The 19,566-nt window shown below is 30.5% G+C and overlaps 2 protein-coding genes across 7 annotated transcripts in view; one reads left to right on the forward strand and one right to left on the reverse strand.

Moving 5' to 3' along the window:
• The window catches only part of LOC116768883 (autophagy-related protein 16), a 104,259-nt gene that overhangs the window by 44,637 nt on the left and 40,056 nt on the right, over nucleotides 1-19,566 (reverse strand). The gene's annotated exons all lie outside the window — the stretch shown is intronic.
• The window catches only part of LOC116768882 (uncharacterized), a 31,676-nt gene continuing 25,084 nt past the window's right edge, over nucleotides 12,975-19,566 (forward strand). Inside the window, exon 1 of the mRNA XM_032659748.2 lies at nucleotides 12,975-13,132. The gene's annotated coding sequence lies outside the window, so the exon portion shown is untranslated. The remainder of the gene's footprint in view (nucleotides 13,133-19,566) is intronic.

A 19,566-nucleotide genomic window follows, 5' to 3' on the forward strand; every position in this document is an offset into this window, starting at 1 on the left:
ACGTTTAACAATTCGAGACAAAGGTAATAAACTTTTTTACAACTTTCATCGTAAACATTTTATGTATATATTACAGTTGAAGGACAATCTTATAATTCAAATTGTCAAATAAAACGGAGCTTAAAACGTTGAGCAGTAACGGTCGCGGGCGCCGGAACAATAAGCTTCTCATTAAGTCGATCAATGTTGGAATCAAATGTTATACGGATTCATTGGCGAATTAATTTGGCGGACGCGAGATCGAATAACGGTGTCGGCGTGCCAATGACATTCGTCAGTGGTGGTCGCTCGTTCGCGTCTGCCACTAGTTGTACGTGTCGCCTATCCTATATTTTTACTATTTACATCAAGCATCGCTTCGCTTTTCGATTCTAATTACGGTTTACAATACTCGAAAATACTAAATCAGCGCTCGATCTTAATGTGGTTGTAGTATGCCGGAGTAACGTTTCATTAAATAACTAAACCGCACGTCTTAAGAGTAATGAATGAGTCGACGTTCTGCAATCTGCCGCAAAGTTCGGTTAGCGGTTTTTGCTTGCTGTTCTCTTAAGATTGATTTCCACTGCTGTCTAGCAAAAGAACAATAAACAGTATAATAATTGACACATGCTGACTAAGAAGCCGTCTCTATTAATAACGCATTACTGGGTGAATAAAATTTATAGTCTATTACAATTGTAGAGAACCTATAGCTTTCAAATATAATTAGGTATAGTGTATACTTATTTACCACACTAACATACTTGTATTTGAGCTCCTAGATGCTTAATTAATAATGATCAATTAATTGTCTTTAGGATTTGTTACGTTTTATCAATTTTTTTACTTTATAAAAGGTTGACGTCTTCGAGTCATTTCCTTTATTTCAATGAATTGTTTAAATAATGTTTAAAAAATATACAAGCTATAATGTAAAGAAGTAATAAATTTAACGTTTTATTAACGGAATAAGCAATGATTAAAATATATAAAAATATGTTTACGATAAATGACAACTATGAAAAAGAGAGTGCGTTATAACAAAAGTAGAAAAGCCTTCAATTTACATTCGATTTTACTTGATTTTTATCACATCTCATAGAGCTCATAAAAATTAAACATGTATTTTTTCTACTCGAGATATGTTTTCTGTAATTAAACGATGTACGGACAACGGAACTGATGGATTTATGTGCATACATATGTAAATGTAGGTTAGTTGAAAAAAAGTGCCCGCGTTTCCACTACACTATAAATTATAATATTTTCTTTTATCTAACTTCACATTGTTGGGGTAATTTTATGTTGGCTTCTCTTAAACAAAAATAAAGTATAAATAGCCATCCCGTATTACCGTAAGGGAATTTCTTTTTCTTTTCGTTATCTAAGGTTGTATCGAGCTGTCTGTCTGCAATAAAATAATGATATTTATAGTTAGAACCTATAACAGTTTTTAATGCAAGTAAAAATATTGTACGTTATATCTCGTTACATTTTTTGTATCAAATTACGTATCTTATGAAAATAGCAACAAAATAAAACAACAGGATAATACGATATCTTTTATCGACATAGAAAAATAATATTTATCACATGTTGTAGTCAATTAGTTAAAAGTTAATTACAAAAATGAAAAAAAATATAAGCAATGTTTGGATAGTTTTTGTTAAATCATTATTGATTATTGCAGATTTCGTATCCTAGATATAATATCATAATATTAGTCAATTTATTATATATCAAGTTTGTTTTGTACCAAGTGTGCTACAGTTTATGGTTTGGCAATAGCAAAAACATTTTGACGCCCAGTTGTGATTTTTCACATTATCATACAACTTCGTCAAGTGTGGATTCTCTCCCTAAGAGACTGACTTGACGCTTGTCCTGCAATACTTCACGCTTTCTTTTATTTTGGTGTCAAGCTCAAGAGAGCTCGGATTAGTGTCAACGGCATTCCCATTGTCAGCCTCTGAGTTAAAATGGTATCGTTTCAGATCATCCTTGTATGGTGAAGTTCAAATATAAGCCATAAACGTTGGAATGAAAAGAAGCAAGGAGAGCTCAGACGAACTATAATCACGTGACTGACTGACGGACGGCAATAAGTGGTATCACCTGTCGTCCAGTCGATATCTCCTTAATAGGATATCTTGCAGCGTAGATGAAGCATATCTCCGCTACTAAGAGATGCACTTGATAATAATAATCATTTTTAGATCATGTGAGCGAGCTGGCTCCGCAATAGTGCTTTTGCAATCAATTCATTCAAAGAAAATATTAAAATCATATTTGTATGAAATACATGACCAACTACTTAATTATGATATTAAAAACCCTATTATCACAGTTTCCGAAGTATATTTTCTTTGCATGACTATATAAGAGAAAATTGTTGTGAAAAATGGAAAGTTGAGTGAATTCTTCCAGCACAGCATGTTGTTTGTGGAAGAATAACGGCAAGTGTTACTCCAATAAAAGCGTGCGTGTACGGAAAATGTCTTTGAAATTTAAACAAATGAAATTATCTTCCAGCTACCGTGAGAATTGCAACAGTCATTGTCTCTACTTACAAGTGATAAATCGCCTGGCAGTGACTTGGGCGCTAACATTATACGGTAATTAAACCGAACACGACGAGCTGACTGATTTATATATACTTATTCTAAATGTATGTTAAAATTGTAAAATATTTTTATTTCATTCTTAATATTGCATGGAATATAAGTATTGTTAATGACAATTTACAAGTGTTCATTAGTCAGTATTGTGTTCCATTGTTTGGATAAATGCAAGTAAGCTGTCATGTCCTTTGGCTTAAGAAGCGCATTCAAACATCTAACATTAAACTTTCTAAAACATCAGTAAGTATGTCACAGTGTTACTTCAATACTTACGTTTTCGACAAGCAGAATGACAGGCGGATTATTAAGGAGGAAATAAATGATACTCCAAGTCATTTACGTACCTGATGGTAACATACATTTTATTAAAGTAGTATTTATATAACGTAATACGAGGGAATATTATTGAATATTTTACACGCAACAAGTTATATCGATTAGGGTGATAGAGATAAAAATATTGTTGGGGCAATGAGGTAAAACTTGTTAAATGATCCTTAGTTGTACTTAACCTGTTCTAAAAGTGGTACATTATGGTGGCTCTGACAGTTGAACATATCTTGTTATTATCACATACAAAAAATATAATCCTAAAAAACTCTTATTATATATTTTATTATCATTTTATTTGGTATTTTTTTTATTTTATAAATTTCAATGTCTAACAAAATTACGATTTGTAAATTTCTACCATGCCTTGTAATTAATTATAAAGGCGTAACATTATTCAAAAATAAATAATTGGTAACATTAATACAAGTTACATGGCGTGCCGTTACAGCAAAATATTCTGATAATGTACCGTCAACGAATAAATTGAATTAAACAAATATGTTTTTAAATGTGTTTAATACTATAATCGTTGTATTTTTGAAATACGGTTTCTATTTAATTTTCGTTTGTTTTTCGGTTAATTAAAATTGTATCCTTTTAGTACTTATGGCTGTAAAATATTTACATGAAAAGCGGTACATTAAGACAGATAGGTCTAATGTTATAATATTATTATAATTTCTTATTAGTTAGCTTTATGGCTAATATCCATGTACCTCTATATATTATCATAAAGCTTTGAGTACTCTGTGAAGATGAAAATTAAATTTAATTCTAGTTATATAGTTACTCCCATATTTAATTGATTTATATAAGCTAATGACTATGATATAGTACGCGTTTAAATGAAAGTTATATATATTAATGAAATTGGTTTATTGAAAACTGTATTTCTAAATAGTAATTTATACTTATTAGTTTGTTTGTAGATTCCTTGTGTTCGTGTCAATTGCAAACATGTACCGTTCCAAAAGCTTTTGTAGCACCAAATGGTATCTTTTATTCGTATTTAAAACAGCGCTGCACGTGCCTTATGGTGATGCCGATAATACGCTAGAAACACGTAGTGGTACACATTTTAAACACGCCTATTGTTTAATATACACACATTCCAAAGATACTAATCTATACCCATGCACTTGTTAGTTGTTTACGACTCAATGTAACATTTTTAGTGATATTTGTATTAAATTAAAATACGCCTATTATCTGAATAATTATTTTTTTCTTATATAAATTCTATTTAATAAATAGTACTTTTTATTTGCTTCACATTTCATAGAAGGTATAACTAATTGTGATCACTGTTGTAGTTAATTTATTTATTGTCTGACAATTTTATATTTCAATTAAGCTATTATCATTTAATGATTTCCATTAATATTTATGTTTGTTTTCTTGCTGATGTCCTATGTAATCGGATTGTGAAATTCAGATCTTCGACTTCGTGGTTTCAATTTAAAAAACTTTGAAATTCCACGCAAACTTCCTGGTCAGTGGTCACCCATGTTTAATTTAATGAGAAATTATTCTGTGCACAACACATCTAATTAATTCTGGTAGTTAGCAAGCGGTTGTTAACATCCGCCGTTTCATTTTAAACTTTAGAGCAATGTGCCAGTAAAATGTTTTAAATTGACAATTTCTTGTAGATCTTCGCTCGTAAAAGTAATCTTTGTCTTCCTGTATTTTATTATGAAGAACCTTTATTTAGCGGCGAGAAACAGCATTTCCATAGACCTTATTATTTTTTACGACAGCCTTTTTGGATTCCTTCACTACAAATAAAAAGAACACACAACAATTTTGACGCACTTTCTTTTTTATGGTCACATTATCAAGTTTTATGTGATGCATACTTATCATTGTTACATATTTTATCAAAGAACAGACGGCGAGAAAAGTTTTGTTCATAAGTCCAGTCAGCCAGCACGCGCGGCCCCAATCGTGAGCCGAATGTCGTCATGACAGATGAGGAAAAAGTAAAACTGATATGTATCCCTCAATGATGACTAAGAAAACTTTCAACAGGATTTTGTGTTAGATTTCTTTAGCGATTTACGTGATAATCGGGAGAGTTCGATGCAACACGGCATTAAAATTAACATAGTCTTTCCACTTCGTTAGATGTAATAGAAGTGAGAATAATTATTAACGAAATTCTTGAAACATGCAAAACTTCTTTTATATATTTGTCCGACAGTAAATAATGAGGACAAGAATAGAAAGACCATGAAAATTGACTCAAAAACGAGTGTTATGTGCCCAAAATATATTTACATATAAACAAGGCATTATTAATAAATATTTATAAAGCGACATTTGAGTGACTGCTGAGCGTGAAATATATTTGGCTGTATTACCCTAGTTCCTGTTTCTTTTTTAACATCATCTCACTAAAATAAATGTCTCCTTATAGATCATAATTTTATGTCTTACATTTTAATTAAGTTTTTTGCTTAAACTGCGAGACTTAATACAAAATTGATATTCCTCTCCACACTCAGAGCCAAAGATCATAAAGTGGCTGGATATACCATTATTTTTATTACATGTAATAGCTATTATAAATTTGAGATTAAAGCGAGTTGCATGTTAGTGTCTAGTGTAATATCGGTTCATTTTTTTCTCATAAAAACTTAAGAGGCACCATTATTTTGTAAGATATATGTATATATTTTGCAGCACTGTGCAGTATTTTGTTGCCTTTTATCTTTAAATGGGTCATTTGCCATGGGAAAAAAACTGGGATCACGTTTAATTATTATCAATAAAGCATAATATAGTTTTAGATGGTTTTCTATAAAAAATATTAAAGTAGACTACACGTATTCATTTTACTGTTTTTGAAACTGGATAATTGAGATGATAATTTTCGTAGTAGTCATTAGTATGGGGAGGATAGGCAGTATTTTGAGCTTTGAGTTGGAGGTGGGTATTTTCAATTTCCAGAACTACCGAGGATGGTCGACCTGACGTTTAGGTATGCGGGTGAGAATCATAGAATCTGTGAGCTTTCCCTGACTGGTTGGTATTCGTCATTTGTTAAGAAGTATTAACAAATAAAAAAGAGCCATTAATTACGTATTCACACAAGAAAAACAGCTGTCGGTGGACAACTTCGAACTCACAGGGTGGTTTCGTCTGCTACAAAAACTTTCGAGGTTTAATCCTAACTTAAATATTAGCTAAGGTTTAGGACATGTATGTATGTATTTATGACCTATGCATTAACATCGTGACGTTTTTAGGGCTTTTAAGAGCCCTTCTTTCAAGCGGATAAGTTGAGAGATTTTGGACTTCAGTGCCCTAGAGTACTGTAATTTTAATTATAAATTATATTTAAATTTTTAGAACATCGTCATCAAATGAAGGTATAATCTGATAACAGTTTGGATAGTAAAACAGCGTCGTAAAATTGGTCAGAGGACCGCTACTACACTATTACAGGTTGTTTTTCAGTGAGTGAGAACATAGTAATCAAACTTGATACTTTATTAGATACCCCCAAATCCCATAGGTCATTTTTTTGAAATATCCACCTTTTCACAATTCATAGAATATCCTTAACATTTTTTGGTATAAGTACGACCTTCAAGACTAGGATTTGGCCCCAAATACGCCTCAGGTTTTGCCTAACCGTATATGACCTATAATAACGTTTATCAAATTAGTTTCAAGATTTAAGACACGCAACTATTCAACATACAGAAACATTGCAATTTATTTAAAGAAAAGAATAAGCTCTGTTGCTATAGATACTGAACACCCCTAAAGGTTGTATAGTATAATAGCAACAATAATTTAAATTATGATTCCTTAAGGAAGAACGAATACTACCAAAGATATAAAATTAAATATAATTATATGCGTTAAAACTTTCTGTCGTGTCCTTATATATATAATTAATAAGGAATATTTAATTATTCGAACCCGTTCAAGATTTTTGTTTTGAACTTAAATATAAGTTTAAGACATCACATTAGTTTTATTAGATTTACTAGGTGTATTTAAATATTACTTTATAATAAGAAATATCAGTCCTTAAGATTGTTTGAAAGTCCCTTTTACTAAATAATCGAATTTGTAAGTTAAAGATTCAAATTAAGTAAATATTTTGTAATAGACAAACGTAAAATGTATTGATAAAGTTCTTTTGTTTTTGACAAACAATAAACAATTTCAGTTTAAATATTTCTGTGCGAGTTTTTTGTAATGATACACATGTCGATACTAATACAATCTGATTGCAAAAGTGAATAGTCATGTTCGCAGATGCATTAGTGCTGTAGGGCTTATTTGCTATATGTGATCTAATGTACGAGCAATAGGATGCTAGAGACAGGGTTTAACTCTAATTGCATATTGACCATGCTAAAGCTGTTCAGATGCCTTCTGGGCCATTAAGCTCTATATACCTTGCATAATTTTTTGTGTATGCTTTTATTTTTTATATCTTGAGTGAATAGCATCTATCTTATTGTGTCAGCTAGATAAAGTACTAATAAAATACTTGCATTCATAATTCCGTTGAACGCCGATGTTAATATAGTAAATGATATTAAATTTTTTCTGGGACATGTCATTTCTCACTGTTAATAAATATTGGTGAAGTTTAGGTTGAGAGGTTTATTTCAGCGGTATACGAAGTACGTACTGATCGTCTAATGAAAACTTTAGTAATGATTAGAATAATGCTTGGAACCACGATTCCAACGTACAAATTGAAGTATTTTTTGAATATTTTATAAAAAAAATCACGTTTACTTAAATTAGTCAGTCCAAAATTTTTTTGGCTTTGCCCTTGCCTACCTTTTACTTTGTTTCTTTTTTTATTATATTATTTAAGCATAGTTTCATAGATTAAACCTTACGAGAGAAATGTATGGAAGAGAATATATAAAAAAATAAAAAGGAGGAACTATAAAACAGCTATAAAAAATTGTAGTTATTTTAATAACAATAATACATGTTATAATGAGTAGAAGTAGAATCAAGATAGTGTGCTTGATGTTATACATGCGATAAATGTCTCAGCAGATTTTATTGCATTAAGAATAGCGGTATTGTGTTACGTATATAATCATATATTAATTCTTTTCTGTTAATGACTTTGATAATATATAGATGTTATATGTATAGATGTAATATGTATCTTAATATGATAAATTATAACTAAAGATTTTCATTTTTAAATATAAAATAAATTTGTTATTTTTATAACGAGCACATGTAATTAATGGTTGAATATTTCAACAGAGCAACTTTTTAACCAAAATACTTGACTGAAGTGACTAGGAGTATGTTAAAATAAGAAATAAAAATATATACTTCGTACATGCACACTTCACACTTCGTATACGTACACTTTTCCATTTACAAAACATAGTCTGATTTTTATCTTTATTTTTCTCTCTTCAGTCGATTTTAAGATGCATATTTTCATATCTCATATGTTTAAACAATAAAGATTAACCAGCTGCAACCGCATACAGCGAGCCATCCAACAGATACGATAATAACAACGCAATAAGGTGTGATGAACGCGTATCTAACGAAGGTAAAAGATTATTTCTAACTTAATTATATTTAACTACACTCCGTGTCAGACGTTCAAGTCATAGAAGAGCATGAAACAAAATCAATTATCTTAACGTATATAGATAGGAATGTAATTACTGATTATATATTTGTTATATCTGAGTGGTTAATGTTTGAAGATGTAGTTCAAGTGACGGTTTGTTATTAAATTTACACTATAATAACAAACGCAATTCGGAATGTTTAAAATAAAAATATGTTAAAGTAAAGTAATAGGTATTATAATGAATAGTATTACATGAGTCCCTTCAAGCTAAATATAAGATGAGATACATGATAATTTTTATTGTAAGTGTTAATATAAAAATAGCTGAGTTCTAAGTACATTTTCTAGAATTTAATAAAACAAGAAGCACATATATGAATACGATGTGTCAGTTAATGATAAATAAACAAATTATTAGTACGCCTTAAGATCAAGCATGATTGATGAGTTCAAGAATTTACGAAATTAATTTGGGCATTATTCATTGTTGAAACGAAACTAATATTTTTTTTAAAGTTACCACTGTATTTATACCATTTTTTTGGTAATGATATATTTATTATTTATATCATTTTTTTTCTTTTGTATATACCTACAAAAAACTGTGTACGTTTTCAGAATGTCAAAATAAAAATTGTATTTTATTGCCTACGACGCTTGCATGGCCCTAATACAGATTTGATATTAAGAAACTAAGGGAATTAAAGTCAACCAAAATAGCATGGTGGCATTTAGAAACATAAAAAATAGTATGGTAATAAAAATGAAGCGTGTGAACTGAGAAATTGTAGAGGAAGTAAGTAACAGAAAATTAGAAAGAAAAGCCTGTATTTAACTTAGCCTTTAATTTAAGTAATGTCGAGATCTAGTTGCGTGCGGTTTTTTAAATCAGTAGCTGGGAGATGCAACAGAGCTTCGCACGCTAAATATACTTATTATCATGGAATCCTACGAGATGACAATGAAAAAGACGTTGTCCTAAAAATATAGACAAAGAAAACGTTTAAAAAACTATCTAGATCATTTTAGTGCTCCCAAATTGTGTTTTTGTTAATTTTATTTTAACATATTTAACTTTCTATAGTACTTAGTAAAAGGTTTCTGATTAAAACTTAAAATTTATAATTCAATTATAACTAATAAAACTAAGGTAAATAAAAAGCAAAGTATAACGAGAATGGTATGATAATATGGAATGAATCTTTTAGAAATAACCTAACAAGAGGTTGAATTACACTTGCTCCACGGCATCTTACTTTTTATTAAACTTTTTTTGTGGCAGCTTTGACTGGAGTCACTCTGAATTATCTGGTTCTACTTTTAGTATTCTATCCGTTAAAATCTGTCGCATCACTCAGTCACTTGACAGTTTTAAATACGTAAATGGAATGACGAGGGCATGATTGACGAGTACGAAGACAACTCTGATATCGGATAGCCAATATCGAAATAAACGATAGAGAAAAAAAATGCAAACTGATCTTTTATATTATCCAGACGTATTATCCAGTATAGAATTACGTGGACGAAATTATATGAAGTTTTTTTGGAGTACACACTTTTTCTTCACATAATCGGAAAGTTTTTGGATCAACAACGACCACGAGAACACTTTGCCTTAAAAACATAGAGAGATATAAAAAATACAAAAATATTCAGTTTTATGTAATAATTTATAAATTTATTATTATTTTATTGTCCTTATTTTTTAGAAAAAGAAATATTTCTTGCCTCAATATTAAATGAAGTGTGTAATAAATATACAGCTGCCTAAAAAAGTATAAATAAAGGTTAGAATTAAGATTGAATTCAATGGAAATTCCACGGTTTCTAGGTAGGAAAAGAATTATAATTTTAGCAATGATTTACTATATTGGATACCCAAATAGTAAAATTCACAAATGTTCGAAATATGAAATTATTTAAGTAATATTTTATTTCTTTTCTTTTTTATTTAAATAACAGCACATTTGTATTTTGTTGTATATTTCAATATAAACGACTAAAATTGGTTCACACGGGCATAAAGTAAAAAGTAACTATAACTAATTTAAACAGCGTTTAAGAGCTTGTTCTTTATTAACACCAAATGAACAAAAAAATATACACGGTTTTAAAAAATATACGGCCATATAAAGACATCTATGTATCTAAATGGGACATTAAAATAAGTTTTTGAAAAGCTGCTACTATTTGTTATATCTGTTTGGTTGAATTTTATCGTATAGTGTTCGATATCTAATACAATAGTTTACTCTGTAATCAGTGAGTATAATGTATACGGCAGCGACGTAACAGATTATTTTATGTTGAATTACGATACAAACTCATATCAGACTATTATTAATACAGACACCTCAATGTAAAGTATACACTATGGTCATTATTATCTTGTAGAACAACTACTTTAATGTGGCTTTTAAAGGAATTTATTAAAACCCATAAGTGAAGGATCCTCTCGCTAAGATAATATTTTGTTATAGAAGATTTTCTATAACGTGTTTTCTAAGGTAAATACCGATTATATTTAGAGCAACGAATATAAGGACAATTATGCAGACTTTTATAATTATGACGTTTTAAATAAGAGTTGAAACCTTAGTTAACTTAGGAACTTAGTGAAAGCATACTAAAAAAAAGGAGACATTTTATACGACATTGGCAAATTTATCTATCCTTTTCGTAAATTTTTGGGTTCGTTTCGTTGGTATCGGTTTAGATAATTTTGGTATTGTGATAAATAAGAAATATTAATCTTATCTTTGAAACCAAATGATTTGTTACATAAAAAACTACGTAAAGTATCTTCCTTCAAGATAAAAACTTCGATGTCAACTTAAACTATTGAAAATGCATGATAGTTTTGGATTTAATTAAAAAGCATTTTATCTGTCAAAAACATGAGTGAAACTAAGTTTAAAAACTTAAGATATATAAGACAACATTTTTTTGGTAACGTTGTAACCAAATTATTATTAAGTTTTCAAGTTAATAACGGATTAAATTTAAAAAAAGTTATCGGCAGAATTTATTCTCTTATCACTTCCTATAACAATAAACAGTATACCGTAATTAATTGCTAAGTATTAAGGTCGCTGGCATTCTTTCCGATTGTTGTGAAAGTTTGAACTTAATAAAAATTAATCGTTAAAGTTGATTTACATGAAGAATCCATAGTAGACAGTATCGTTAAGTAAGGTGCTTGAAACTTCATTTAACTTCAAAATATTTTATTATTTTGACACGAATTAGACTAGTTACCGCATTTTCATATTTTTACTTAAGTTTTAAATTCATCTGAAATGTTTTTGGATTAGCCCAGATCACTCTTTGCATAACGGTCATGCTACTCGCGAAAACCACTCAGCCGTTTCACAGATTAATTCAAACAAACAGGCAAAAAATGCTTAAAGAGATTAATTCGTTTTGGGTAACATGCAGGCAACAATAAATATTAATTGAAGGTAGAGGATCGATTAATTTAAATACGATTCCTAATTGATACATCCGTTATAAAGTTAATTTGATTAACATATATTCTATATTTAAATTATGGATATTTATACATTTCAAAGAAAAAGAGGTTTAAAAAAACAGGTTCACGTAATGAAAAATTACTTTTAGAATTGTATTTTGAAAATTATATGATATACTCTTCGATTTTATTACAAATGGGCTTCTTAAAAGTCAATTATATTGAAAATAAACCTATAATTGGGATTTATATTATGATTGCATCATTGGAAAAAGCAAACGCTTGAGAAAACAAGAGCTAATTAAACGAGCAATTATGACTTTAATTGTCATTAATTTCGTCTTGTAAAAGATAATATAAGGATATGGCGACAATATAATTGCACTTTTTTACTTATAATCAGTTTTATAATACTATCTAATACTATTAAGAATTGTTCGTAAATTAATCATATTAATTTAATTACTTATTTATAATTAAATATATAATTTATATACTACCTTTTATTAGGCAAAAATATAAAAGAACATCACTAAAAATATATGCAAACTACAAAAACATATGTATTTTTTTTTATTTCAGATAATTTATAAAACATAACAGAAAGCAACATATTACTCTATGACAATAGAGTTATTCCCAAAACGCTATACACTGAGTTAATACTTGTTTTCCCACACCAAAACAGTTTATATTTTTTATAGATGCACATTCAGTGTTGGTGTATATAAATTATATGTAAATAATGTATAAATATGAAGGACGTTGATCAATTAAGCGGGTGTCGCCGATGGATGGTATCACGGACAGAAAGCCGCGAGGTACGGCCATCTCTCCCTTTCTCCCGGCTTATCGCTCTCTCTCTCCGTCCTTCGGCGGCCAGTTCCTCTTCTTCTTGCAAGGTTAAGGTTACGTCAGACGTGTTATGTTATAACCGTTGGGACTCAGTGCGGCAAGTTCAGTGTCTTGACGAGAGTGGCCGCGACAACTGATCGCGCGCTTCCCAAAGACTGTGCCGCATCGCCTGTGATATACGACCAGTGAAAAGTTCATGAACTGGGTGTTGAATTTGTTTGAACTATCACGTGAGGCAGACTTGTCTCAGATCCCTTTACCAACTGTCCCTATACACAGGTAAGTTTGACATGTTAAGAGGTTATATCTCTGAAAAGATACCAGTAAAAATATTTTATTTATTTAATGTTTACTATAATATTTTTACACTACTTCAATAAATAATTCTTATCCGGTACGTCCTGTTCGATAACTGGTCTATAAATATTTTCTAGTGGTTGCGGTGGCTGGGTAAGGACCGCACTCCCTAGTAGTAAGATAATTAAGACTTTTATCTAGTATTTTAACATATTCATAGGTGGGAAAATAAAATGGACTTCAGATTGCACATGCTCTATTTTCGCGATGATTTTGATAAAGTATTTCAACAATAATAGTGATAAAATAATAAGGTAGATTTTTTAGAAACATTAAATACAACAGATACCACAACTCTAAAGCTCTATAACGTACATATATAAAATAATAAAGTCTATAAAGCGCATCAAATGTAATGGGAATCACTGTTTATATAGTTATCAGACGTACAGATATATTATAACATGATTGTGTATGTTGTACCGTTAGGGTTGGTATTGCGAAGGTTTTTGCGCATCTTCCATGGCCTGTCTTCGATCGTGTGTGAGATTGATAGGCTCCAGTGCACTCAAAGCTATACACTCATTGCGCTATATTTAGACTCGCATCGTTTCATTCCATTCCAGGAAGATGTTTTTGTTGATTGTTTCTTTTAAGTTTCTTCACCTTCTTTGTACCATTTATTACAATCCAACAGCAAGCTCACGTCAAATTTATAAAAGGAAAAAAAAGAAAACGAATTTAGCTCTCATCTTTCGTGCGTGAGATCAATATATTAAAGTACAGAAAAATATCGTACAATAAATTATTAAATCAATGTTAATATTAAATTAATACGGTCATCCACCTCTTCCTTTAAGTTTTAGCATGTGTTTTATTAAAGCTAAATATTCTTTTAAAAAATGTATATTTTTAGCTATAATATCACCGTTATAAAAAATATTATATATGAGAAAATTATTTATCGCAACACAATATAAAAACACAACAACCAGCAATCTCTTGAATGTAGTTCAAAAGATTTCAACGCGTTGAAACGTACGTCATTAGTTCAGCTTACGAAAATATTGGTAAGTTTATGATTAAAACCTAGTTGGTAAATAACAGAAGAGATTTAAGGATAAATTAATAAAACTAAAATTTTTGTAAAATATATATGCATTAAAAATATTTAATATAACATATAAAATTGTTTTATTAAAGGATCGTAATTTTATCTCATTACGACGTTAAGGTAATTTGCAAGTAATTATTCAGAAGCGTACAAAACATCATCGAGCAGTTTACACTGGATTAATGTTCCTGAGTTTAAAATTATGGTCATGATTTATTAATAAAATAAATTACAGGATATTAATTAAAAATAACGCGAATAACATGGACCGTTATGACGCATTCGAGGGCAACGAACGAGCTCATATTATCTTTATTATAAACACCATTACACTTTATTATTATTTTATGTGAATTTAGAAATAACTCTAGACGAATATAATGAGACGAAAAAAAGCAACATAAATATTCGCAGAAATTTCTATACTTCATTATATTATTTTATAGTAGAAACAAACCGTTATGGAATAAATTATAATCAGCTAACAAGAGTTCTAACATCGGCTAGCCGTAGGAACAATTTTCAAAATAAAGTCATACACATCATTTATAAACTATAGCAATAAAGTTATACGCAACTGTAACTGAGTGCTATTACAGAATTTATACTAGTAAACGATTGGTCATAGAGTGAGTACAAACGACCTGGAATTCACGTTTAAGGCCGAAGGTCAACATTAGTACAAGACTTCAGATAGTTCCCTTAGCCCTTGCTAAATTGAGACACAGTCAACGAATGTTGTTTAAATAAATAAATTTATAGCTGTTATTAATTCTGGCCTTTGAGGTATTTTAATAATCTGCTACATCAACGACAGTTGAAGACCGATAGAGCGAATTTTATGATGTTGAATTCATGGCTATGTATGTTTTTTCCGCATTTGACTGTGAATCATCTATAACCAATTTCAGCAAGCTTCCCACGCAAATATTAACGTGAATTACTGTTTACTTTGAAATTACCATAAACTTTCTTTAACATGCAATCCCACAATTAATTTATCGTATAAAATTTTTAAAAAGCCATGGTTTTAAGAACAGCTTAGTGGGTCTGAATGACCCCGTTGAGATTGAACATGAGAACAGGCACGTTCGTGAGTTGCTTGCATCAATTGACACGCTACTACACGCTATTTTACTCACAATCAAGCACAAGGTGAAGTTAAGTTCCAATATTAAAAAATATATATTACTTAAATGCGAAGAAAAATAAATTTTCAAATAAATATCTTAAACTCATATTAGGAATTGTTTCGTACAGAGGCTTTTTACTCCACTTCCGAATAAAAAAATACTAGAAAGATCCACTTGATACAGGTTTGTTGAGCATGCGGAAACTCACTTGGTAATTTCTTATAAACATCCATATGGTTGATAAAATATACATAATGTTTGAATAGGTGATAAGCATAATGTGGTTAGAATAATGTTTAGTTAGTTAGAAAAAATATTAGAAATATTGTATTTATATTTATTTTAAATTTACAAAAAATAAGGTAAATAAGAGAAAGAGTCATAGTTAGCACTTCCAATATTCATAGTTATAATATTGTACGACTTCACAGGAAACTGCAAGCAATGAGAAGATAAATATCTTTATTCTATAGCTGTTGTATAGAGTCAATGAGCGCAAAAATTGTCTAGTGTGTCGTGGACCTACAAAGAAGCTTGATCCTATTTATATAGTAACGTTTAAAGGGAGCTACAGTGCTGTCGTGCTCAGGGTCAGGACGGATTCCATCAGGCTAGCTTTCTATGAAGGATTTTAATTACACAAGAGAGGAGGATGAAGGGGGGGGGGTTTGTGTTCAACGGCCCGTATCGCTTTTATAAAGGGCGGTTTATAAAAAATATACTTGCTGTTTTTTTTTGGTAATATATAAAATAAAATTCAATTTTGTTAGTTTACATAGCAACGTTTTAACTTAACAATCTTAACTTCGTTCTGACACTTAATTTATATTAGCAAAGAAAATTTTTTTCGTTCATTTTAAATTTCATATACCATTGTAGAAATATAATAAAAAGGACTCAGACATTGTTATAGCGGTCAAGTGTTTGTTCTTCATACGCTGCGCTTAACCAGTCTTCGGAATTTATCTAGTAGTATTTCGTTCGGCAGGTGCAGCCACAATTGGAACCCACGTATTACTTGTAACTTGAGTATTCATGCTTATATCTAAATAGTAAATATCCACCTTTAAAGTAACTACCTACTTAAATACACATATGTGACTAGAAGAGTAATATTTAAAAAGGCAATTGTAACCTGTATATATTTCTAAGACCTAAAAAAAGTGATTTGATGCTGAGGATCCAATGCGGGTCATTGACTTGGAAACTGTGATTTAGACATTTACACTAGAATCTGAAAATCACGATGAGAAATCCACGCTAAACAAACTGTCACCAATAAAATTAACCTTTACGATAACATATAACCGTACCTTGTCCCAGATTTTACCGCGAAAATCTATCGTTTGCAAAAAGTAACACTTGAGGCCATATAAAGTGGGACAGGTTTAGACAAACTTTTTTAAAGGTAGCGTAGGTGCAGCCGGAGTCATGTGAGTCATCGTTACAGTGGTTATGACCAAATATCAACATATCCACAAATTAATTCCCAAAACTAAAACACACCAAAATCATATGGTAATAGCAAAAAAGTAGTAACTCTGTTTCCTATCTAAGTGCCACTATATACTATTTCAGAAGAGTTTTTTTATTAAAAAAGAGTAAGGATTTAAAATCGGTATAAATCTCGATGTAACAAAAAATGCGTATCATTACAATTAGTAGCAAAATCATGGACAATTATCCGATATCGCACTCTAGAGATGAGATAAAATCCGTGAAATTAGTGGTATATTGTTATCTGTGTCCTAGATATTAACGGGAACTTTATTTTATTTGCAGCGGCCTGCATTAAGACTATATCCGAATATTGTGTGAGCTAAAATGGGTAACGAGGTGACAATTGTTGCTTTCATAATTTAGCAGGTAGTGCAGGGTTTTCTTGAATTGATACAGGTGATTTTTCTAATGAAATCACAGAGGAAACGGTACCGGCGGCGTGCCTCAATAACGGCCTGTCTTCCAACTCCCACGGTAAACGCATTATATAACTCAAGTGCAGGCGTCAAAGAGCACAAAGCTGCTATGATCTCGGTCGCGATCGCATTCCCGGCGAAAAACAACTAACACCGTAAATGAAAACAGATAGCTAATGATCTATTGATATACACCATTGTCACGTTCTCTTAACTTTAATTCTATCATGAGAATAATCTTTGTTTAACATAATCTGACACCACCTAATTAACCTGGGAGTAATTAAAATATTATCATACAGTAATCTGTTTTTTGTCGTTCCATGCGATAAAAAGCATTGTTTAAGAGAACCTAGTCATTGTATGTAGTAAAAAAATGTAACAAAAAATATTAGTAATTATAATATAAAGATTTATTATGAGATAACTCGAATAAGATATTTTATTGAAATATCAAGCGTGGTGACTGGAATTAATTAAGACGAAAAACCTAAATATAAACTATTTGAAATTATGTTGCATACCCTACTTCTATTTAACGGTGTACAGATATATGGCTTTAGAATGTCAACCGTATAATAGTTTTGCGGTCATTTGCAGTAAGTAGTCACTGTAAGAGATGACACGTATGAACTTGAACATATTATATGAATATTGACCGTCAGTTTTGTTTATTAAGATCTCGATTTGAAGTCTCGTAGGCGTAGGGTTATTGCACGTTAGCGGAATTCGGTTGCGGTCCGTGTGACCGCAGCCCGAAACGCACGATCCGTAAATTAGTCAGGAGTTTACGTATCCGAGATGACTTTGCGGTAAAAGTAAACAGCTTTACACTTTACACTCAAATCACATAGTTTGTATGTGACCCTCATATTCAACACTCTTAATCTATTTAGTTTGCAACGAATGAAGAATTACACCAAAAATGAAATAGTACTATAGCAGCACCATACATATTAGTAGTATCGTTAGCGTATTAATGAAATTAAACAAACTAACTTTTAAAAAGGAGTGTCTTAATAAAGTTAAACTAAGTAATAATGTGAAACTTGTATTACCGAATTATTTTTAGGAGCGCGTTACACAACTTGTTTGTAAAACTTTATACTATTTTATATTTGCTACAATAATCTATGCAAGAAAATTCTATAATAGAGGCGTATATCTAATTAAGCGACTTTAACATGCCGATGTTTAGCAATATATTGCTAATGGTTTGTTAACTTATCTCTACATTTAAAGCACCGTCCGCCCGCTCGCCACCCTACACAGCAGTCCAGACAAATTATGTTGTCATTTTACCTGGTATATTAGCAAAAATTTATAGTAAAAAGAAATAAATCGAAAATATAAATTTTTACTCAGAAAACATAAATAGTTTTACAATTTGATTTAATGTTCTCACATTTCACGTATTTCGCTTAATAAGATGATGTATATATCTTGTATGTAAATTCAACGAAATGCATTATTTAAAATACAACAATATTATAATACTCAGTACTTTAAAGATATATTGAATATTTACAACAAAAAGGCGTTCAAAGCCTCCGAGGCGTTCTCTGTCAGTACTAACAAGAAGGTGTAAAGCAAGAATCATTTCTCATATCGTATGGCCGCACACATGCCACAAAAAGCAACTACTATTTTAGATAGATATTTTCAAAGTTATGGTTGATAATATCTATTCAATGTTAGTGTAATTCAAACATTATTTTCAATATGACTCACAAATAAATGAAGTACATATTATAATAATGTAATAATAATTATCCCTGTATAAGAAAGTGGTAAACAGCCAATTATCTTCTAATATCAACATGAGTTCATTTGCACACTTTTTATGATGTATAAGAAATCGAGGAGTACTTACAATAACCCACAGGGAAATACTTGATTGTTTTTCGTAAACACCTCATAGGCGATCTCACATCTAAACTAACGGTTTCTACAAGATTATTATCTATATTTATCCTTGTGGGATAAACGAGCAAACCTATCATCATTGGCTTCGATTAATTTAGTTGTGGATACAATTCAGTCACAAGGAGCAGAAAAAGGCGATTTGATATTATCTGAAGAGATAATAAGCCCTGCCTTCGGAAACAATACAAAATTGATGAACAGCCGACCATCTATCTCCTTTAGAATATCAAATAGTGGAGTACAACACAACTAATGATGTGAAAGAATGTTTGCTAATATTATGATTTAAAATTTATCAGAAGGCGAATGTATTTTACTATCTGAGAT

Source organism: Danaus plexippus, chromosome 5 (assembly GCF_018135715.1).
Source record: "Danaus plexippus chromosome 5, MEX_DaPlex, whole genome shotgun sequence".
Classification (NCBI taxonomy): Eukaryota; Metazoa; Arthropoda; class Insecta; order Lepidoptera; family Nymphalidae; genus Danaus; species Danaus plexippus.